Source organism: Capricornis sumatraensis, chromosome 1, assembly GCF_032405125.1.
Source record: "Capricornis sumatraensis isolate serow.1 chromosome 1, serow.2, whole genome shotgun sequence".
Taxonomy (NCBI): domain Eukaryota; kingdom Metazoa; phylum Chordata; class Mammalia; order Artiodactyla; family Bovidae; genus Capricornis; species Capricornis sumatraensis.
The window spans coordinates 69642853-69667588 of record NC_091069.1 but is presented as its reverse complement, the minus strand read 5'-3'; the positions used below and the strand labels follow the sequence as shown (position 1 = coordinate 69667588).

Here is a 24736-nt window from a genome sequence, read left to right as displayed (position 1 = left end):
CTCCCCTGCTGAGGGCTGGAGTTGGCCCTGGAGTCAGATGCATAACTTTGAGTCAGGTTAATTTAATAGATTCAGCTCAGACGGAAAGAAAAGCAGGGGCAGGGAGCCAGGTAGGCCATTACAAATTAACCCAACTGGGTTAGAGTTCCTGGCAAGAGGCTAATTTTGCTAATATTATTTCTCCACTACAGCAACCCTGCTTCTGTGGGAGATGGTGGGAGGTCATACAGCAGTGACATTGAAATACTCAAGGACTGTGGAACAGGGAGATGAATTTTCATGCCAAAATTGAAAAATTCAATAGAATCCTTTCACATATGTCTTGTGGCATAATCAAAGTTATTCTTATTTATTATTTTTTTAAAAACCATAGTATGTTATGTAATTGTTGATTTTAGATTTTGCTAAGCCATTTGGGAGATTATTAGGAAGAATAATTGAATATGAAATTGTTTAATTATTCATATTCCTTGTTTCTGATGTTTATAATAACTATTGGAGGATGTCGGTAATTTGAGGAGCTCTTGATTTGTATCCTTAAAAGACAGAGCGAATATTCATGATAGTAGTATTTTGGAAAATCATTTATTTAAATAGTTTTCATTTCCTAGTCCTGTCTTTTATTCAATGGAGGAAAAAAATAAAAAGCAAGTAGTGTTTATCGTACTACCTCCATATTTTATAACAGCCCTAAAAACTATACAACTGTATATTCCTTCCAAAGGTTAAGATTTCCTAGATCTAGTTGTTCAGTTCAGTTCAGTCACTCAGGCACGTCCAACTCTGCGACCCCATGGACTGCAGCGCACCAGGCATCCCTGTCCATCACTAAACCCTGGAGCTTACTCAAACTCATGTCCATTCAGTGGCTGATACCATCCAACCATCTCATCCTCTGTCATCCCCTTCTCCTGCCTTCAATCTTTCCCAGCATCAGGGTCTTTTCAAATGAGTCAGCTCTTCGCATCAGCTGGCCAAAGTATTGGAGTTTCAGCTTCAGCATCAGTTCTTCCAAAGAATATTCAGGACTGATTTCCTTTAGGATGGACTGGTTAGATCTCCTTACAGTCCAAGGGACTCTCAAGAGTCTTCTCCAACACCACAGTTCAAAAGCATCAATTCTTTGGCCCTCAGCATTCTTTATAGTCCAATTCTCACATCCATACATGACTACTGGAAAAACCATAGCCTTGACTAGATGGACCTTTGTTGGCAAAGTAATGTCTCTGCTTTTTAATATGCTGTCTAGGTTCATAACTTTCCTTCCAAGGAGTAAGCGTCTTTTAATTTCATGACTGCAGTCACCATCTGCAGTGACTTTGGAGACCCCAAAAATAAAGTCTAACACTGTTTCCATTGTTTCTCCATATATTTGCCATGAAGTGATAGGACTGGATGCCATGATCGTAGTTTTCTGAATGTTGAACTTCTAAGCCAGATTTTTCACTCTCCTCTTACTTTTCTCAAGAGGATCTTTAGTTCTTCTTCATGTTGTGCCATAAGGGTGGTGTCATCTGCATATCTGAGGTTATTGATATTTCTCCCGGCAATCTTGATCCTAGCTTGTGCTTTCTCCAGCCCAGTGTTTCTCATGATGTACTCTGCATAGAAGTTAAATAAGCAGGGTAACAATATACAGCCTTGATGTACTCTTTTTCCTATTTGAACCAGTCTGTTGTTCCATGTCCAGTTCTAACTGTTGCTTCCTGACCTGCATACAGATTTCTCAAGAGGCAGGTCAGGTGGTCTGGTATTCCCATGTCTTTCAGAATTTTCCACAGTTTATTGTGATCCACACAGTCAAAGGCTTTGGCATAGTCAATAAGGCAGAAATAGCTGTTTTTCTGAAATTCTCTTGCTTTTTCGATGATCCAGCGCAGGTTGGCAATTTGATTCTTGGTTCCTCTGCCTTTTCTAAAACCAGCTTGAACATAAGGAAGTTAATGGTTCAGATATTGCTGAAGCCTGCCTTGGAGAATTTTAAGCATTACTTTACTAGTGTGTGAGATGAGTACAATTGTGCAGTAGTTTGAGCATTCTTTGGCATTGTCTTTCTTTGGGATTGGAATGAAAACTGACCTTTTCCAGTCCTTTGGCCACTGCTGAGTTTTCCAAATTTGCTGGCATATTGAGTGCAGCACTTTCACAGCATTATCTTTCAGGATTTGAAATAGTTCAACTAGAATTCCATCACCTCCACTAGCTTTCTTCATAGTAATGCTTCCTGAGGCCCACTTGACTTCACACTCCAGGATGTCTGGCTCTAGGTGAGTGATCAAACCATCGTGATTATCCGGGTCGTGAAGATCTTTTTTGTCCAAATTTTCTGTGTACTCTTGCCACCTCTTCTTAATATCTTCTGCTTCTGTTGGGTCCATACCATTTCTGTCCTTTATCGAGCCCATCTTTGCATGAAATGTTCCCTTGGTATCTCTAATTTTCTTGAAGATATCTCTAGTTTCCCATTCTATTGTTTTCCTCTATTTCTTTGCACTGATCACTGAGGAAGGCTTTCTTATCTCTCCTTGCTATTCTTTGGAACTCTGCATTCAAATGAGTATATCTTTCCTTTTCTCCTTTGCCTTTCACTTCTTTTCACAGCTATTTGTAAGGCCTCCTTAGACAGCCATTTTGCTTTTTTGCATTTCTTTTTCTTGGGGATAGTCTTGATCCCTGTCTTCTGTACAATGTCACGAACCCCTGTCCATAGTTCATCAGGCACTGTGTCTATCAGATCTAGTCCCTTAAATCTATTAGTCACTTCTACTGTATAATCATAAAGGATTTGATTTAGGTCATACCTGAATGGTCTAGTGGTTTTCCCACTTTCTTCAATTTAAGTCTGAATTTGGCAATAAGGAGTTCATGATCTGAGCCACAGTCAGCTGCCGGTCTTGTTTTTGCTGACTGTATAGAGCTTCTCCATCTTTGGCTGCAAAGAATATAATCAGTCTGATTTCGGTGTTGACCATCTGGTGATGTCCATGTGTAGAGTCTTCTCTTGTGTGTTGGAAGAAGGTGTTTGCTATGACCAGTGCATTCTTTTGGAAAAACTCTATTAGCCTTTTCCCTGCTTCATTTTGTACTCCAAGGCCATATTTGCCTGTTACTCCAGGTGTTTCTTGACTTCCTACTTTTGCATTCCAGTCCCCAATAATGAAATGGACATCTTTTTTGGGTGTTAGTTCTATAAGGTCTTGTAGGTCTTCGTAGAATCGTTCAACTTCAGCTTCTATAGCATTACTGGTCAGGCCATAGACTTGGATTACTGTGATATTGAATGGTTTGCCTTGGAAATGAACAGAGATCATTCTGTCCTTTTTCAGATTGCATCCAAGTAGTGCATTTTGGACTCTTTTGTTGACTATGATGGCTACTCCATTTCTTCTAAGGGATTCTTGCCCACAGTAGTAGATATAATGGTCATCTGAGTTAAATTCACCCATTCCAGTCCATTTTAGTTTGCTGATTCCTTAAATGTCAATGTTCATTCTTGCCATCTCCCGTTGGACCACTTCCAGTTTGCCTTGATTCATTTACGTAACATTCTATGTTCCTAAGCAATATTGCTCCTAACGTATCAGACCTTGCTTCCATCACCAGTCACATCCACAACTGGGTGTTGTTTTTGCTTTGATTCCATCCATCTCTTCATTCTCTCTGGAGTTATTTCTCCACTCTTCTCCAGTAGCATATTGGCACCTGCCAACCTGGGGAGTTCATCTTTCAGTGTCCTATCTTTTTGCCTTTTCATACTGTTCACAGCATTCCCAAGGCAAGAATACTGTAGTGGTTTGCTATTCCCTTCTCCAGTGGACCACATTTTGTCAGAACTCTCCACCATGACCTGTTTGTCTTGGGTGGCCCTACACAGCATGGCTCATAGTTTCTTTGAGTTAGACCAGGCTGTGGTCCATGTGATTAAATTGTTTAGTTTTCTGTGATTGTGGTTTTCAGTCTGTCTGCCCTCTGATGGAGAAGGATAAGAGGCTTATGGAAGCTTCCTGATGGGAGACACTGACTGAGAGGGAAAAGGTCTTGTTCTGATAGGCGGGGCCATGCTCAATAAATCTTTAATCCAATTTTCTGTTGATGGGTGGAGCTGTGTTCCCTTGCTATTATTTGCAGTGAAGTTGCTCAATCCTATCTGACTCTTTGAACCCCATAGACTGTAGCCTACTAGGTTCCCATATCCATGGGATTTTCCAAACAAGAATACTGGAGTAGGTTGCCATTTCCTTCTCCAGGAGTTCTTCCCAACCCAGGGATTGAACCCAGGTCTCCTGCATTGTAGGCCGACGCTTTACTGTCTGAGCCACCAGGGAAGTCGGGACCAAACTATGGTGGAGGTAATGAAGATAATGGAGACCTCCTTCAAAAGGTCTCATGCATGTACTGCTGCACTCAGTGACCCGAGCCTGCAGCAGGCCACCACCGACCCAGGCCTCCGCTGGAGACTCCTGGACACTCACAGGCAAGTCCAGGTCAGTCTCTTGTGGGGTCACTGCCCCTTTCTCCTGGGTCCTGGTGCACAAGGTTCTGTGTGTGCCCTCCCAGAGTCTGTTTCCCAGTCCTGTGTGAGTTCTGGCAGCTCTGTGGAGGGGTTAATGGCGACCTCCTCCCAGAGGGCCATGCCACACCCAGGTCTGCAGCACCCCGAGCCCTGTCCCTGCAGCCGTCCGCTGCTGACCCGTACCTCCTCAGGGGATGCTCACAGTTCCGTCTCGGTCTCTATGGAGTCTCTGGGTCCTGGTGCACACAAGACTTGTTTGAGCCCTCTGAGTGTCTCTGATGGGAATGGGGTTTGATTCTAAACGCAAATTCACCCTTCCTACCATCCTACCGGGGCTTCTCCTTTGCCCTTGGACGTGGGGTATCTCCTCACAGCCAGTCCAGCAAAGCGCAGCCACCGCTCCTGACCTTGGACACGGGGGATCTCTTCACAGCCACTCCCCACTCCAGCACCATACAGCCACTCCTCGCTAAGTGCTGTTAAAAATTTTCCCCTGAATGTTTTTAAGAACATGGTTTAGTTTTATTTGTGCTAGGAGGCTATTTTCTAGATGACTGGCGTGATAGGGGGTTATTTCTATCCAGAAATACTTCTCTTGCTTAATCTGTGCATTTCTCATGGTCTGTCCAGTAAATAGCTTTGTTATGAAATGGGTCTGAGATGTATAAAAGAAAAAATGTTAAAACGTAGAATGCATCCAGGAAATGCAGTTACTTTCTATTAACATAAATTTTCTAAATTGATATTGTTCATTTGCATTTTTGAGTCTTGTCTCACATGAGATATTTGGCCTGAGATGGAGAATGAGCATGGATTTGAGTTGGAACCTGTGCTAAATGCAGGTATTACCGTTTAAAGAGCTGCCAATTTAGTTCACCTCTCAGTTTGTTTTGTGATATGTCAGTTGCTGATCAGCTGGTAAAGAATCCACCTGCAATGCAGGAGACCCCAGTCTGATGCCTGGGTCAGGAAGATCCCCTGGGGAGGGGATAGGCTCCCCACTACCTTATTCTGGGCTTCCTTGCTGGCTCAGCTGATAAAGAATCAGCCTGCAGTGCGGGTGACCTGGGTTCAACCCCAGGCTTGGGGAGATCTCCAGGCAAAGGGAACGGCTACTCGCTCCAGTATTCTGGCCTGGACTCCATGGGTTTGCAAAAAGTCCATCAACTGACCGACTTTCAGTTTCTTTCAGTCGCTGATAATGCCTATCTAGAAGGGTCCTTAGGAAAAAACAAATGTATATAAAATTGCAAATTAGGCTTTCAGTAAAAGCTGTTACCACTCATTGGCACCAGAACTATCCACTCAAAAGTATCCACTCAAGACAGTTATATAATTTAAAATGATCAGAAAATGCTTTTGATATAAAAGACTGTTTCCTGCCTCCCTGGGCACTACACACAGCCTGCTGCACCATTAGCTGTTGCTATCTGCAGTTAATAATGACACTTTGGTATGCATCCAGTACTGTGCTGAGTGATTTGCATATATTATTTCATTTAATCATAACTGCAATTCTTTCAGATAATTTTTGATCTCTGACTTTCTGCCTTGACTTTAGCCTATGTGTGTTTTCTTTTGAAACAAGTATTCTTTTGACTTTTATCTGCCTTATGCTATGCACATTTTGCATTCATGACTTTTTGCAGCCAACTATAGATCAGCCCTGGGATTTCTTTGGAGGGAATGATGCTGAAGCTGAAACTTCAGCACTTTGGCCACCTCATGTGAAGAGTTGACTCATGGGAAAAGACTCTGATGCTGGGAGGGATTGGGGGCAGGAGGAGAAGGGGACGACCGAGGATGAGATGGCTGGATGGCATCACCGACTTGATGGACGTGAGTCTGAGTGAACTCCAGGAGTTGGTGATGGACAGGGAGGCCTGGCGTGCTGCAATTCACGGGGTCACAAAGAGTCGGACATGACTGAGCGACTGAAATGAACTGAACTGAATAGGTTAGGAGGCTATGGAATATAAACAGAGAATCAGAACTGATTTGGCTCAAAAAACAAAGGTATCTTTTTCTTTTTTCATACATACAACTGAGTAATTTTCCACTGGGCTCTATTTCTCTGTGATTCTTCTCACTCTGTCTTCCTTCATCGCTTCCCTCATTGTATTAGAAATGGCTGAAGCACTTCCTGACCTGATATCTTTACATTTTCCATGGAAATGGAGAACTCCTATTCTCCCAGACAAAATTCTTGACTTCTGTTGACTGGATCAATTTTGATACTGTGTTGCATTTGACATAATCACAGGGACTAGGGGTGTAGGAATGCATTGACTGGCTTATCCCTACCCTTCCTTCAATCAATCACTGGACAGAAGAATAATGTTAATCTACTTAGTTGAAACCCATGGAGGAGGGTGGTGGAGCAGGGGTAAAGTGGTACTGGAAAGATGTCTTTATCTTGTTTCTAATCTCACACTGACAGCTATCAACAGTTTATCTTCAGTTATGATACTATAGGTTGTTCTTTTTTTAATATTCTTTATTAGTTTAGGGAGATTGCCAATACAGTTGGCTAGAAGTTATTTTTTTAAATCATGAATGAAAGCTGACTTTTATTAATTTTTTTTTCTAAATCTGTTGTGTTCTTGTGGATTCTTTATTGTCATTGTCATAAGTTACATTGATTTTAAAATAGCTTTGAAAAGTGAAAGTGAAGTTGCTTAGTCAAGTCCGACTCTTTGTGACCCCATGGACTGTAGCCTACCAGGCTCCTTAGTCCATGGGATTTTCCAGAAAGAATACTGGAGTGGGTTGCCCTTTCTCCAGGTCTCCCACATTGTAGGCAGATGCTTTACTGTCTGAGAACAGACGGTAGTCTTCCCTGGTAGACCAGGGACGTCTTTAGTAGGATTTTAATAGCTTTAGTAGGATATAATAACATATAATAAGTGCACATATTTGTAGTATATAGAATAATTTGATCATTTTTCACACACACACACACACACACACACACACACACACATATATATATACACACACTTGTGAAATCATCCCTGAAATAAAAATAATGAACATATATGTCACTCCCCTCCAAAAGTTTTCTCATGTCCCTCTGTATTCCCTCTTTGGTCCTTTTCCCCCTCACTCATTCCTCTATACAGGCTCCCAGGCAACTACTGATCTATCTTTGGTCACTGCAGATTACTGGTTGAATTTTGAATGTTCAACTAACATTCCATTTCTAAAGTAAACCAAATGTAATCATTATGTATTAGCTCTTTTTCTTACATATTTATGTATTCATTTACCTTGCATCTAGCTTCTGTGTTTATAAATGAGATTGGCCCATAATTTTTTTCTTTCTATAAACTAATGCCCTTGTCATACTTTGTATAACAGTTAAGCTGGCTTCATAAAATGAGCTGGAGGATGTTTTTCATTCTCTTTTCTATTCTCTGGGAGAATTTGTCTAAGATACTATTTTTCCCTGAAGTATTTGGTTTGAATCAACCAGTGAAAACAACTAGGCCTACAGTTTTCATTGTGGGAAGGTTTTTAATTAATGATTTGATTTTAAAGTAGAGAACTGTTTACATTTTCTTTCTTATGCTGTCAGTTTTTGTAAGATGAATGTTTTCTTGCCCTTTTAAATTGAAATATAATGTACATACTGTAATGTATATAATGTTAAGCATAAAGCTTGATATTTTTTTACAAATGCACTATTTATTGATGTAAAGTTCATAATAGTCTTATATTTTAATATCTGAAGACTCTGTAATGATATTGTCTCCTTTATTCCTGATACTGACTATTTAAGCTTGCTTTCTTTATCTCATTATTCTCCATCAAGGTTTATAAACTTACTTGTCACTTCAGAGAAACATGTTATATCTTTGTTGATCTTCTCTATTGTATATTTGTCTTCTATTTTATTTATTGCTGTTTTTATGTTTTTATTTCTATCCTCTTATTTTCTGTAGGTATAAGTTTTTTTGAACAACTTACTTTTTAGCTCATTGCCTTTTAGCTTTATTCTCTAATATGTATATTTAGAGACACAAATTTTCATCTTGAAGTGAGATAAATGTGTCTCATAAATTTTCATGAACATTCACTTCAAAATATGTTTAATTTTCACTGTGATTTCTTCTTTGACTCATGGGTTATTAAGAGGTGTATTTCTTAGTTTACAAGCATAGATTTTTCTAAGAGTATTTTTGTTATTGACTTCTAGTCTAATTCCCAAGTAGTCAAAGAATTTACTTTGAATAAAAATAAATTGTGATTATTAGATCACACATACAAATTGTGTTCTTCAAATCTTATGTATCCTTGTAAATTATTTCTTCTGCTGTACCTCAAAAAGATATGCTAAAATCTATTTTTTAATTTCTCTATTTTGTTTTGTCAATATTTGTTTAATATATAATCTTGGGCTATATTATTAGATATATAAAAATCTAGAATTACTATCTTTTACTAAAGAACTTTTATCATTTTGAAATATACCAGAGGAGCCTGGTGGGCTGCTGTCTATAGAGTCGAACAGGGTCAGACACTACTGAAGTGACTTAGCAGCAGCAGTAATAGTTTTTGCCTTAAAGTCTTCTGTGCTTGATACAAATATGGTTTGTATACTATAGTTTATGAATTTTCTTTTTATATATAAAATCCCCTAATATATTATTATATACTTAAAATCCCCTAGTATATTATTATAACTATTGTTATATTCAGTTAAAATTCATTTATATTTGTCCACATTTGTCCTTTTTGTTGTTCTTCATTCCTTCCTGCATCTTTAATATTTTCTTTAAAGTAGGTTAAAGAAATTAACCTACTTTCTTAGGTGATATTAGTCTAATATTCGCTCCTTTGAGTGAATATTATTCGCTCCTTATTTGCTCCTTTGAAATTAATTTTTTTCTCTGTTTTCTTCTATTATTATCTCTTTAATTTTCAACATTTTACTATAAGGAGCTGCAGGGTGCTTTTCTTTTATTTGTCTTGTTTTAGGTTCAGAGAACTACTTGAATCTATGATTTTTGTCAATCTTGGGAAAGTCTCAGCCATTATCTTCTCAAATACTACTTTTTTCTCATTCTCTCTTCCCTCCTTTCTGGAGACTTTCTCACAAAATTTCTGGTCATACCTGAATGGATACCTATTTGCCTCTCTCTATCTTGTTCACATACTTGTTTCTAACTACTTTGCTGGTTTTCTAACAAGCAAGCCTTGGGACTTCTGAAAATACTGCTTCCTTAGCTTGGAAAGCTTTTCCAAACATGTCTGAGATTCATTCCTTTGCATGATCAGGTCTCTGGTAAAATGTGGTCTTCTCAGAGAGGCTTTCCCTGATCATGTTTTCAAAATTATTGCCTAGATTCCTCCTCTTCTACCCTCATTGTGCTCTAAGCCTTTACCTGGTTTCAGTTTCTTCACAGCACTTATTAAATATGACACATTATATATTTAATATGTATTTGTTTATTTTCTGTCTCCTTTCACTAGAAAATAAACTCCATGAGAGAGGAGACTTTTTTGTTCCCAGCTATATTGCAATCCTTGGAATAGTATCTGAAGCAGAGTTAAATGCTCAATAAACAACTGTGGGACAAATGAATGACTAATGGATGATGAATATAAGAAGATCGAGTTCTCTAATGATAGTGAAGAAAGCAGACAAGGAGAAATAAACTCAGCAAGTATTCTAACTTATATTTTGTTCTTTTGTGTGTGAAGATAGTGTCATTGATCACATTTCTTTCTGTGATTCTCACTTAAAAGAGCAAAATGGAACATAAGCATGTTTGGAAATATTTCTTTTATTAGTTTAAATTAATTGGTGTCTCATCATTTAGTTTAGACATATGTTCCATAAATTTTTAAAGGCTTTTAATGAAAGAAAATTAAACCTACTGTATTAGGCAGCTTGGACAGTCATAAAAAAATATCATAGACCAGGTGACTTAAACAACAGAGACTTATTTTCTCTAAGTTCTGGAGGCTAGGAATCTAAGCTCTGGGTGCCAGCATGGTCACGGTCTGGTGAGGATTGGCTTGCAGGTGGCTGCCTTCTTATTGTGTTCTCATGTGGTAGAGAGAGCAAGCTCTGGTATCTCTTCCTTTTCCTGTAAGGGCACGAATCCCACCATTAGGGACCCAGCTCTTGATATCATACAATCTAATTATCTCACAGAGGCCCCACGTCTAGATACCATCACACTGAAGTTAGGGCTTCAACATACAAATTTTGGGAGTGTTCATGCTGCTGCTGCTGCTGCTGCTGCGTCGCTTCAGTCATTCCGACTCTGCGACCCCATAGATGGCAGCCCACCAGGCTCTCCCATCCCTGGGATTCTCCAGGCAAGAACACTGGAGTAGGTTGCCATTGCCTTCTCCAGGAGTGTTCATAGCACCTACCAAATAGTATGCATTATTTTCCAGTGAATTAATGAATAGGTACATTCAAAACTCTTCAAGTATTTGTCATAGAGTGAAATTACAGCAAATGCATATAAAAAAACTTAATTATTTTTGCAAAATATTGTGAATACTTGTAAGTACAAAGGCTAAATTGGCCAGCACATGGAAAATGCCTGGTCTACTTCATTTGTGGTTTGTCGAGGCATCTGTTTATTATGTAGCTATTTAGGGACTTACGTGAACACATCATTTTTTATAGGCCAGAAACCTAACTCTGATCTTCTACTTATCTTTTGTAAATTTATTTCCCTAAATAAATCATAAATCCACTTATCATGCCTAGACCTACACACCATATGCCATCATTATAGCTACTTAGAAAGAATCGTGAAAGTGAAGTCGCTCAGTCTTGTCCGACTCTTTGAGACCCCATGGACTGTAGCCTATCAGGCTCCTCCGTCCGTGGGATTTTCCAGGCAAGAGTGCTGGAGTGGATTGCCATTTCCTTCTCCAGGGGATCTTCCCCACCCAGGAATCAAACCCGGGTCTCCCGCATTGTGGGCAGACGCTTTACCATCTGAGCCACCAGGGAAGCCCAGAAAGAATCGTAGTGTAGGTCAGAGCTCCTTGGCTGGAGAACTGACTCCTCTAATATTAATATTTTTGCCTCACTGGCACCTCCAGTATTTTTCTAGCCTGAGGTCAGTATGTCTTCCTGATGTTCACGGCCTATGCTGCTTTTCCAGGAATGTCTCAAAGGGATCCTGCCTGAAAGAAAAGAAGCCATACTCTCACATTTCACTGCCTATAAAGAGAGCGAGAATGGCCTCTGCCTTGTGCTTTCAGTCAGTTTCAAAACAGAAATGGAACTGACAGTTATCAACTCAGAACTTCCCCTACTGCCCATGTATTTTGTAGTCTAGAATAATGAGGTGAATAAATGCTTCGTGGCAAAGTTAAGGAGGAAAGCATCCAGCACCTGACTGCTCCTCTCATTCCTCACCTCTGAAGTAGGGTTGTTAGCATCTGCTCTGATCTAGAGGAGTGTTTGGGGCTGTGCCATCTGTCCCTGTTAGAAGCACTGAGCTCATAATGACTAAGAAACCCCAGGGGGTTGTCTAAGCCACCAAGGTTAGAAAGGGACACAGCATTATTACAGCTGAGCTAAAATTTAATATGATTCTTACTTTACCACCCATGGTGACCTAAGAAGGTGGGATGGCAGACAAGCTCTAAATAGAGGAGCTTAGTCATGGCTCACCAGAAAGCCAAAAAGCTGTTTTCATGGTGGAAGAGGGAAGAAGAAACTGGTAAATATTTCTAAATAGTCATATGTTTACATATGAACTTATTTTTAAAGTTCTCTTGTGAGAACTATGTACCTTAAAAATAAGTCCCAAATTTAAAGCATTTATATAAAAAATTGTATATTTACTCACCAATTAAAAATTACAAGCATTCCCCAGAAGAAAGTGTAACCCCAGTAGCCCAGGGGCTGAGAGTTCTGTCATTAGAGGTGGGAATTTCTTCTCAGAATGAAGATAAAGCTGTATTCCTACCTGTGTGACCTCAAGGATGGTTGAGAGGGGTCTGGGGTTGTTGTAATGAAGGTGGGTAGGATGGAGCACACCCACAGCAGTGTGGGGGGTAGGGAGTGTGTCACCATATCGTATTTTTATAAGCTAAGTTTTACATGAGGAATGAAACCATAATCCTTGAACTAAGTGAAAAAGTAGATTATCAGTTTATTAATTTATGGCGGAAAACACACCTCAGTCAGGAGTCAACCTGCATGCATACCAAGATATAGCAAACAGAGAGTCATAAAAGAAAACTGCCTTTTTCCAAAACGTGGCACTTCAAAACTTTTGTAACCTGGAGAAATCACTCCCTTGTCCACTGTTGGGATGTTTCTTTTTCTAAGAACTTGAAAACATTGTCTCTAATCAGAGCTCCTGTAGCACACCTAAAGACATAAATACTTTTCTCATTCTCTAACTTTCAGTTTTCCCATTTTTATTGGACCTCAGCAATAAGGGAATGTCATTTCAGCATTCCCTCCCTCATCAATACCATAGCAAGTAAAAATTCCCAAGACTGAGGCTCATATTATTACAAAGGGTGCAATTTATAGTTGTTACAGAGCATTGGGTTTCTCCAGAGAACATTCCAATTCATGCAGTCTTTTCTCGTTTTTGGTTGTGCTACATGGCATGCGAGATCTTAGTTCCCTGACCAGGGATTAAACCTGTGCCCCCTGCCGTGGGAGCTTGGAGTTTTAACCAGTGGACCACCCGGGAAGTCTCACCATGGTTGCAATTAAGATGAGCATCTCTGTGAAATGAGCAACCCTCCCACAAATGGAGTGAGGGACATAATCATATAGGAGTCCGAAAGCCTGAGGGCTAGACCTAGGGATTTATTACCTAACAGCCTGACCTTGACTGTGTTTTTCTGACTTCAGTGGCTTAAGCTGCGAAATGAGATCTCTTTTACCTTTGCCATGGAATCCAGATCTAGCAATTTATTTTAATAATTCTGGGAAGAAAACATTCAGGCTGAAGGGATGAGTTTGAATCTTATTGAAGTAAAGAGGTTTCACAACTTTTTATTTTTCTTGGTAAAATCTTCACTTTATTTTTGTTCTTTTCTTTGCCTTTGGCTAGCTGGAGAACAAGTGGCCATAGACATGGTCCATGGATTATACTCTTTTCACCCTTGGAGCAAGGAGTCCCAAAGTGGAGCACCCTACCTCCTCTGAGCAAATGCCTGCAAATGAAAGATTTTTAATTAAGTCAATTCAGTTATTATAAATTGAATTAATCTGTAATTTTGGCATTATCATGGGAAACTATTTATGGCATATGCCAGCTGACCCTCATCCAAATTTCCATGGAAATAGCCAAGTGTGTACTTGGACTGTTCTAAAATTTCCAGCTGCTTTAAATGTGATATTGAACCTAAGAAACCTTCTATTAGTAAAATGTATTTGAAATGTTTCTCAGGTGCTCAAGAGGTAGGCCTAGCTTGAAAAAAATTAACTGAAAAGATTCCAGGTACAATAACCCTGGGATTTCCCTCAAATGTCTTTAATTGAAACCTCTGATATTATTGTGTTGCTTCTATATGAAGTCACATGGGGGAAGATACTGCAAAAAGTTCTGCGGTTTTACATTTTTTCCTCTATGAGATAGACTTACGTCAGGAGGAGTGAAAGTAGTTATATTCTTCTCCTGAATGATCAAATAAAATTTCTGTTCAAGAGATAAATCATATAGTACCGATTTATTCATTGAATGTATTGCTGTTAGAAGTATGAAGCTATTTTAGATGAGCTAATAGTATGTGAGAGAAGCTACCTGTGTATTTTTAACAGGCGCAACGAAAGTGCAGACACCATGACTACATTGCATGCTTGGTGAACATAATGGCTGGTTGGCCGTATTCATAACATTTGAGTTAATCTGTGCAAACTCACACATACTACTGCAGAAATGACTTTCACAGAGCAGTCATTACAGTCTGCAGCAACTACAGCATAGCATCAAACAGGATGGAACCACCAGGTTTTGATAAATAGAATACGTTTACAGAATTAGTAATCCTGAGGTGACCTGGCCCATCACTGATGTCCTTGAGACAATTGCAAGCTTGCTACTCATTTTACCCCAGTGGTGGTGTGATTATTGGTTTCTTCCATTAATATGGAAAATAGGATTGTATCTGACATATACTTGGTGCTTTAGGTAAAGTATACATTCAGCTCTCAGTATTCAAGTGGGATTGGCTCCCTGTGGACACCAAAATCTGAGGATGCTCAAGGCACTTATATAAAATGGTGTAGTGTTTGCATATAATCTATACACAATCTCCTGAATATTTTAGATCATCTCTACATTACCTGCAATACCTAATACAATGCAAATGCTATGTAAATTGTTGCTGGCACATGGCAAATTCAAGTTTTGCTTTTGGAACTTCCTGGAATTAAATATATTTCAGTCTGCAGTTGGTTGAATCTTTCGATGTAGAACCGATGGATATGGATGGCCAACTGCATAATCTGAAGTTAACTTCCTTGTTTGGCAAATCTCTAAATCAGTAAGTTGCAGCCCTTTCATATACATCCTTTCTCACCATTCTAAAAATCTGCTTGTTATGAATTTATGCATTTCCAGTTTGTGATTTTTCTTTTGACTTTCTTATGGATTTTATCCTTACCGTGTAGATTAAAAACTTTTTTCAAGTAGGTATATTTATCAATATTTTCCCTTTATGCCTCCAGAGTTTACATAATAGAAAGATCTCCCCACTCCGAGTTAATAAAGAAGGTCTCCTTTGTTCTTATAGTATTTTTAGGATTTCATAGTTTTAAAATTTAAATCTTTGCTCCTTTGGAATTTACCTGGTTGTGTAGCATGAGACATGAATCCAGCTTAATTTTATTACAAATGGCTCTCCAGCTGTCTGAAGACAATTTTTTGAGTTGTTTTTCTTTTCTGCACTGATTTCAGATGCCATATTTATCATATACCATATTCTGTATGCACTGGGGTCTATTTCTAGACTTCTTGTTCCATCCTATTGATTCATTTGTTTACTCTTGTATGTAGCTTTACATTAAAATGTGTAACCCCTCATTTCTATTTATTTTGGGGGCTTTCCTTGCCATTTTTTAAAAATGTATTTTGAAATTTGCTTGTCTCTCCCTCACCCCTTTCTCAATTTTTGGCCTTCATATTGTAATTACAATAAATTTCTAAATTATCTTAGGAAGGACAACTTTATGAGGTTAAGACATCCTATCTAAAAACTTGGTATGCTGTTCTGTCTCCTCCAGGAATGCTTTAAAATTGTATTCATAAATCTTACATATTTCTTACATTTTTTCCCTTAGATATTTCATCTTTCACTGTTGCTATTGTAAATGGAGTCTTTCCCCATTTCACTTTTAAACTCACTATGTTTTTTCATCTGAAATGTATTGATATCTATATACAGTAATTTTGTATCATGCTACCTTAACTAAATTTCCTTGTTTATAGTACCTTTCCAGTTGACTACGTCAGATTTTCCATAATGATCACAAATTGTGATAGATTTTATTTCCTTTTCTGAATTTCTATACTTTTAGTTTCTCTCTCTTGTTAACCATATTGTCTGTTAAATAATCGTGGTGACAAGCGAACATCCTTCTTTGTTCCTGACTTTAGTGGGAACGCCTCTACTGCTGCCCCAGCAGGCATGATGATCACTTTAAGACCAGGGTATATTTTATCAAGATAAGAAAGTGTCCATCGAATTTCTTTATTAAGTTTAAACCTATCTCTAAATAATAAAGCCCTGCTGCTGCTGCTGCTGCTAAGTCGCTTCAGTCGTGTCCGACTCTATGCGACCTCAGAGACGGCACCCCACCAGGCTCCCCAGTCCCTGAGGTTCTCCAGGCAAGAACACTGGAGTGGGTTGCCATTTCCTTCTCCAATGCATGAAAGTGAAAAGTGAAAGTGAAGTCGCTCAGTCATATCCAACTTTTAGCGACCCCATGGACTGCAGCCCACCAGGCTCCTCCGTCCACAGGATCTTCCAGGCAAGAGTACTGGAGTGGAGTGCCATTGAGGGGTGTGAATTTGCAGTCTCCCTAGCATGATAAGATCAAAGTTCTAAAAGGAAACTGAAGACTTTTTAGTCTACCTCACTCCTATCATGAGTAATAAACTGAATCACAGTAATAAATTTTAATCACTTCCTCCAGAAGTCACAAAATTAGACTAGAAAACAAGCTGGAACTAAAAATCATTTTATCTTAGGTCTCACACCAGTGTTCTTTTGGATACACAAAATTAACACTGAAAAATTTTTATAAATATTTTTCTCCTCCATTGTACATTTTGCTTGAGATTTTCCCATTTATCCCTTTATTTCCATCGTATTGTTGGGATCTCATATGTGCTGTTGGCTCTGCATTCTTCCCCATTGCCAAGGAGCCAAGTTTATTAAGGATTTTTAGACAGTGACATAATCCCTTCCCTACTCAGAAGACCTCTGCTATTTGGTCTTCTTGGACAAAGTGTGTTGTCTTCCAAATACTTCTGGTTACTCCTGGAATTAAGGCTAAAAGCTTGTTGGAGCCACTTGAACACCTGAAAATATGCTTCAGTTATGACAGTGGCTTTAGCAAAGAGATGTGAACCAACAGATATGTCAAAAAATGCCACTGTGTCTTATATTCATTTGTAGGTGGTATTCATATTGCCGAGGAAATTAGGTCATAACATGTTTACAGTCCTTAAAGGAGAAAAGAATCAGAAGTCTTGTACTTCTGATTTTGATGTGTCATAACTTTCATTAATAAACATCAAAATTAGTAAACATTTTATATGCTAAGAAAATTTGTATGCAAATGGGAAAAATCGTATCCATTTGGCAAATTATTTTCTACTGTAAAAAAGATATTAGGAGCATTTCTACTTGTATATAGTTACTGGATTCTGGAGTCAGACTTGGGTTTGAATCCCGGCTTTAAATGAGTCCCATTTTCCTAATCTGCAAAATGGAATCAGGAATACCTTGTAGAGTTTTATAAGGATTAAGAGAATAATATACATGAAGTGCTTAGGAAAGTGAAACTATGATGTAGCCCTTAATAAATGAGAACTATTATTAGGATAGCCTGTTGTTGAGGGCTATAATGGACATGGACATTATGGAAAAACATAATGGACGTGGAACAACAGACTGGTTTCAAATCAGGAAAGGAGTACATCAAGGCTGTAAATTGTCACCCTGCTTATTTAACTTATATGCAGAGTACATCATGCGAAATGCTGGGTTGGATGAAGCACAAGCTGGAATCAAGACTGCTGGGAGAAATATCAGTAACCTCAGATATGCAGATGACACCACCCTTATGGCAGAAAGTGAAGAAGAACTACAGAGTCTCTTGATGAAAGTGAAAGAGGAGAGTGAAAAAGTTGGCTTAAAGCTCAACATTCAGAAAGCTAAGATCATGGCATCCAGTTCCATCACTTCATGGCAAATAAATGGGGAAACAATGGAAACGGTGAGAGACTTTATATTTTGGGGCTCCAAAATCACTGCAGATGGTCACTGCAGCCATGAAATTAAAAGACATTTGCTCCTTGGAAGAAAAGCTATGACCAACCTAGACAGCATATTAAAAAGCAGAGACGTTACTTTGCCGACAAAGGTCCAGGTAATCAAAGCTATGATGTTTTTCCAGTAGTCATGTATGGATGTGAGAGTTGGAATATAAAGAAAGCTGAGCACCAAATAATTGACGCTTCGAACTACGGTGTTGGAGAAGACTCTTGAGAGTCCCTTGGACTGCAAGAAGATCTAACCAGTCCATCCTAAAGGAAATCAGTCCTGAATATTCATTGTAAGGACTGATGCTGGAGCTGAAAGTCAAGTACTTTGGCCACCTGATGCGAAGAACTGACTCATTGGAAAAGACCCTGGTGCTGGGAAAGATTGAAGGCGGGAGGAGAAGGGGATGACAAAGGATGAGATGGTTGGATGGGATCACTGACTTGATGGACGTGAGTTTGAGCAAGCTCTGGGAGTTGGTGATGGACAGGGAAGCCTGGCATGCTGCAGTCCATGGGGTCACAGATAGTTGGACACAACTGAGTGACTGAACTGAACTGGACTGAAGGGCTATAATAAAGCCTGCTGTTTTTCTTTAAATTACATAAAATTACAGGTCATGGAACAAATATAACAATTTTGACTCAATTGATTAATAATAATTGCAGAACAGCTCAGTTATCGACATAACCTCCTTTCTGAGACTTAGAACTAAGACACTTGTGAGGATTTGACTGAAGACTGCCCTAGCTCTTGTTTCTTAGGAATTATATGGACAGGCATGGAAATTAACACTTAACCTAAAATGTCAAGCCTAAAATTATGTTATCACCTTTTTAAAATTAAGTTTTCATTAGCCAATTAATTTTTTTTTATCATTGTCCATTCAGTGGAATAAACTAGCACAAGACTAATATGATGCATACTCTACACATTAGTGGAGAAGGCAATGGCGCCCCACTCCAGTACTCCTGCCTGGCGAATCCCATGGACGGAGGAGCCTGGTGGGCTGCAGTCCATGGGGTTGCCAAGAGTCGGACACGACTGAAGCGACTTAGCAGCAGCAGTAGCAGCAGCTACACATTAGAGCTGTAAAGGACTCAGGCATTTTTTGCTTACACGGTCATTAGTAATTTTGGAGTGCCAAATTTGTCCTAAACATATGTATCCTTAAGGATATATAGATGAAAAAATGGATTGCATACTGTGAAGAAGCTTACCATATGGTATCTAGAAAGGCACTTAAAAGCCACCTTTGTATAGTATATGCCTTCCTTAGTACCCCTAACCTTTAGGTGTGGGAAGTAGTGCTCTTACACAGTCCTGTGGAACCCTATGCTTGCCCTTATTTTAGTATTTTTTATGCTGTGCATTGTCTTCTATGCAATACTGTAGGGTACTTGAGGACAGGGACCATGTGTTACTCATCACAGAAAAAAAAAATACCTGAACATGATCTTGCCCCTTAAATAATTTAAAATTGAGAAAAAGGGCATATAAACTACTAACACATATAAAGAACTAACAAATATAAACTTGTATGAAATAAATTCTGTGGGAAGTAGGAGGTTTCAGAGGCTATTTAGGGGAGATGGCATTTGAATTGAATTCAGAAGGAATGGTTGGATTTCTGAACATAAGAACGTGAGGAAGAGAATCCACGATGAGGGAACATCACGAGCAAAGGCACAGAGGCAGGACTGCACATGGGCTGCTTGAGGAACAGCACGGACTCCAATGGGAGCGGACTCTGGCAAGTGTTGGGCAGGGGCTTGACTGGAACTGCCCTTGAATTCAATAGTAAGGTGTTAAGACTTTCTTCTGTAGGCAGTGGTGTTTTTGTTTTATAACTTTATTTTTGACTGTGCTGGGTCTGCGTTGCTGTGTGGGCCTTTCTCTAGTTGCCATGAGCACGGGCAACTCTCTACTCTAATTGCAGCCTTACTGCAGTTGCTTCCCTTGTGGTGGGGCACACATTCTAGGGCACTTGGGTTGTGATTCCCAGGCTTCAGAGCACAGGCACAGTCATTGTGGTACATGGGCTTATTTGCTCAGTGGTATGTGGGGTCTTACAGATTCGGGATCGAACCCATGTCTCCTCCACAGTGGTGCAAAGATATTTGTGCAAAAGGGATTAGATCACTTTGTCAGTAGTATGAATGATGGGAAGAGAAAGATCAGATTCAAGTAGGGAAGCCTGGAGATTTCTAGTAATATAGACAAGAGATGTTGAAGTAAAAACAGATAGAAAAAGGGAGAGCAATTCTGGAAACACTGTGCAAATGGACAGGTCAGACCCTGGTCTTGGATTGAGGGTTGGAGATTCCAATTTGAGTCCTTTTCTCAAAGGTGATGGCAGAAGCTCTGGAAGTGGCTAAGGTCACCTAGGAAGAGCAGAGATAAAGTAAGCTGGGGAGGCTACAGAACCTTGGGGAAGGCTTATACCTAAGGGTAAGTAAATCTTCAGATTTAGAAGAAAAGATATTTCAAACTTGTTGAAAAGATGAGGAAAACTGTGTCTTCAGAATTAATTGGTTTACCTAGTTTGGGGGCTTCCCGGGTGGCTTAGTGAGAACCCGCCTACCAATGCAGGGGACCCGGGTTCAATCCCTGGGTCAGGAAGCTCGCCTGGAGGAGGGCATAGCAACCCATTCCAGTATTCTTGCCTGGAGAATCACCATGGACAGAGGACATGACTGAAGCGACTTAGCACTAGCACTTAGCACAGCACTAGTTTATGGCAGAGCCCTTTAGAACCCAGGTACCCAAGTGTCCCAACTTATAACTCAGTTTAACACTCTAGACCCTAGTTTAATGCTAAACTGAAAAATCCGACCCACCACCTTTTCCATCCTCATCTATTTTGGTAAGACAGACTAAACTTGAATTTTAGGATTCTGAAATTGAATCATATGTCTCTTTTGCTTCCAGCTACCAATAGCAAAGAGAAAATTTTGCCATTGGAAAATTTGGGGCAAGCCATCCATGTGGATGCCATTTAAAATTAAAATGTGTGATATGAATTGATGATAAGAATTGTAAAAAGTCTAATTAAACCTACCTTATGTTTCAAAGGCAGTAAGTTGATCTTATATATTATTACATGTTTTTATATCCTTTATGTTAAAAAATCTGCCATTTAAAGCTCTGAAGTATCCTTATTGTCCCCATATATCTTATAATATACAGAAATGGAAAGATTTTGTTCAAATAAGCCAAACTAAATGCTTTCTTTAGTTTTGCAGAAGATTTTGTTGCTATTAATACTGCCGTCTTCTATGGCATGTGCCAAAGGTATAGTTTGAAATTCTGTTTTTAACTCAGTGAAATATTTATATCTCAAATAAAGGGAGGGCTTAGAAGAAGGGATATGAAACTGATACTGATACAGACCATTTTAAGAAGCAAGTATATGAAGGGGCCAAGTCTCAGAAATAGCATCATCTTTGCTGAACAACAGAGTTAAGTAATATGTAAATTTTATCATTTATTTAGCTAGAAGAACCAAGCTTTGAAAATGAACCATCACAAGTAATGATTAATCAACTGTTTACAACTCAACTCTGATAAGAGTCAGTTGATAAAATGAGCGGGAGCAATATAGATACTAAAGGTTGATGTCATATACCAAGATAAAAAATTTCCCCCCAGGAAATGGATTTTAACTATTTGTGGTATAGAAAATGATCCTATTAGATATCTAATACATGGACTTATAACCTACACCCCAAAAATCTGAAACATACTTTTAAATTGGCCAATCATCTTCTCGCATTAAAGTTCCAGAAAAATGATGGGGTTTTTTTTCTTTGCTTACTTTGGGTTTCTCTTCAATTTTTGTTTTTCTTAAGTAGGCATATTTTATTAAATATGCATATAGAAAAATACATTTCACAAGTGCACAACTCAAAGAAGCACTGTAAATTGAATACACCCATGTATGTACCATCCAGATCAAGACAGACATCTCCAGCCCTTCAGAATCTGCCATCACACTCCCTTCCAGTCATTGGGATACCAGCCCTTCCACCCTCTGCAGCTGTTAGGGAGACAGTGATCATGGGTCTGTGATATTTCTGCCTATCTTGTGAGCAGAGATACTGCCTGCCTTTGTTCAGAGTATCTTTTCAAGCTTATTTAGATAGCCTTGAAAGACAACAGAGAATGTTTTTCTTTACAGGAAAGGGCAGTTTTGCTTAAGTCTTGAAAATATAGAAAAATTGTATCTCTTATTATTGTCTTTTATTAGACTGTTTGATGGGACTTCCCTGGTGGCTCAGATGGGAAAGAATCTCCCTTCAATGTTGGAAACCCTGGTTTGATCCCTGGGTCAGGAAGATCCCCTGGAGAAAGGAATGGCTGTAGAATTCCATGGACAGAGGAGCCTGGTGGGCTACAGTCCAGTGGGACCACAAAGAGTTGGATATGACTGAATGACTAACACTTTCATATTGTTTAATGAATTAAAGATGTCTCCCTTCAGTGCAAAGGGTAGGTATGTTCACTTCCCATTATGAAAGACTGTGATGACCTAAACTCAGGTTCCTCTCCTGTAATGCCGCCCAGTACGTGTGCAGGCGTCACCTGGCTGTCTTCATACTGCACAATTAGGAAGTAGGGGTCAAGAAGTCTATTGACATAGACTTTTGAGTTGTAAGGTTCTTTGTCTATGACTCAGCATCCATTAACTAGACAGACTAAAATAATAGTTTGTAAGCAGAATAAAATCTTAGACTCTTCACTGTTCTTTGTAGAATCACTATTTCAGCTTCTACCACCATAGATTTGTTTTATCTGTTTTTAAAATTCATATATGAGTGGAATTATACAGCATGTACTCTTGTGTCTGGGGCTTTCCAGATGGTGCTAGTGGTAAAGAATCTACCTGCCAATGCAGGTAGGTGTAAGAGACCTGGGTTCGATCCTTGGGTTGGGAAGATCCCCTGGAGGAGGGCATGGCAACCCACTCCAATATTCTTGTCTGGAGAATCCCATGGACAGAGGAGCTTGGTGGGCTGCAGTCCATAGGGTCACACAGATTTGGCCATGACTGAAGCAACTTGGCATGCATGCACTCTTATATCTAGCTTCTTTCATCCAAGCTCATGTTTGTGAGATCCATTTGTAATATTTCATATAAGCAAAATTTAAAAATTTTCTCATAGCATTCCATCATGTGTCTATTTTAAAACTTACTTTTTTTGCTGTTGATGGATTCTGGGGGCAGTTCCTGCTATTAGAACTGTGCTGTTATAAACACTTTCATGCATGTCTCTGTGAATATATATGTGTGTATTTCTGTTGGGTATGTTCCCAGAGCTGGATCAGAGGGTGTGCATAGACACTGCCAATCAATTTTCTAAAGTATTTGTACCAAGCTACTCTTCCAATAGCAGTGTACATGCATTCTGATTTTTTTGTGTATTTTTCCACCCTTGCTATTTTCCATCTTTTTAGTTTATTTTTTTTATACTGACATGCTTTTATTTTACCAACATGCAAATAAGGAAAGAAAAATATGCCAATGGTACACTTCCAATTTTACAGAGAAACCCCCCAAGTATTTCTGCCATTCAGAGAGAGAGATACATCAATTATTAAGTTGTTACCAGGATAAATTGTGAAGACAGTCAGAGCCACAAATTTTTTGTGTGTTATTTTTCCATAAAGACAATAATTTCCAAAGTCTTCAGAGTCTGGCAAGACCAAGTTATTTAATTTTACTTCTAAAGATACAATTTTAACAGAAACACGTTAAAATCGTCATGAATATTCACTAAAATTTCCATATTGTACAAGAAAGAGATTAGCATTCTTTCAAATGTTCTCAACTGAAAGCAAAAGAAAACGTATACAGCCGCATCTTCCCAGTAAACAGAAACAGAGAAAGTAATAGGGTTTTACTAAATACTAGTGAAATTAAGGGCACAGTATTAATCTTCCACATAACTGCATTGTTTGAATTTCTTTAAAGAACCCATCTTTCAGCAACATAGTCAGCATTTCAACTACCTTCAGTTCTCCCATCCCAATCCTGAGAAAAATATTTCTCCTTCCATCACCACTGACAAGAGAAGATAATCCCTTCCTTGCAGGCTCTCAGCCAACCCAGTTTTCATTCTGGGCCCACATTTTCCCTGGGTCATTTCTGCCTCTGGGCGTCTGTTCAGTTTTCTTTCTTAGGGCGGCACTCGCCCCAGTCTCTTCAGTTCTCCCATCCATTCATTCCATATACATCTACCTTTCTTCCAACTGTCTAGGTATTGCTATGGATGGGTGAGGGCTGGGAAGAAGGCAGAGAGGAGTAAGGGCTCTGGTAGTCTCCTTACAGGACCATCTCTCTGCCTCTGGAAATAGTAAAGACCCAAGTTAAACCGCCTCCTTGTGGCAGTCATTTTGGCTTGTCTCAGGTCAGATTTGGAGAGGGAAATGGCAACCCACTCCAGTATTCTTGCCTGGAGAATCCCATGGACAGAGGAACCTGGCAGGCCATGGTCCATGGGGTTGCAGAGAGTCGGACAAGACTGAAGTGACTAAGCACACACACACAAAAACAGCAAAGCCTGCTTTTGCAGATGTTTCTGAGCTACCACTTTTAAAAAAGAGATAGGAGAGATATAAGAAAGAGAGGGAGAAAGAGAAGAGGAGCTGTTTGTCTGCCCTGGCACTGCTGGCTCTTCATCATGTTCAGGAGGAAGAAGGGAGACAAATGAAAGTAGCTAACCT

The 24736-nt window shown here is 39.3% G+C and overlaps 1 protein-coding gene across 1 annotated transcript in view; it reads left to right on the top strand.

The window, feature by feature from the left end:
• The window catches only part of ACYP2 (acylphosphatase 2), a 189532-nt gene that overhangs the window by 111157 nt on the left and 53639 nt on the right, over positions 1-24736 (top strand). The gene's annotated exons all lie outside the window — the stretch shown is intronic.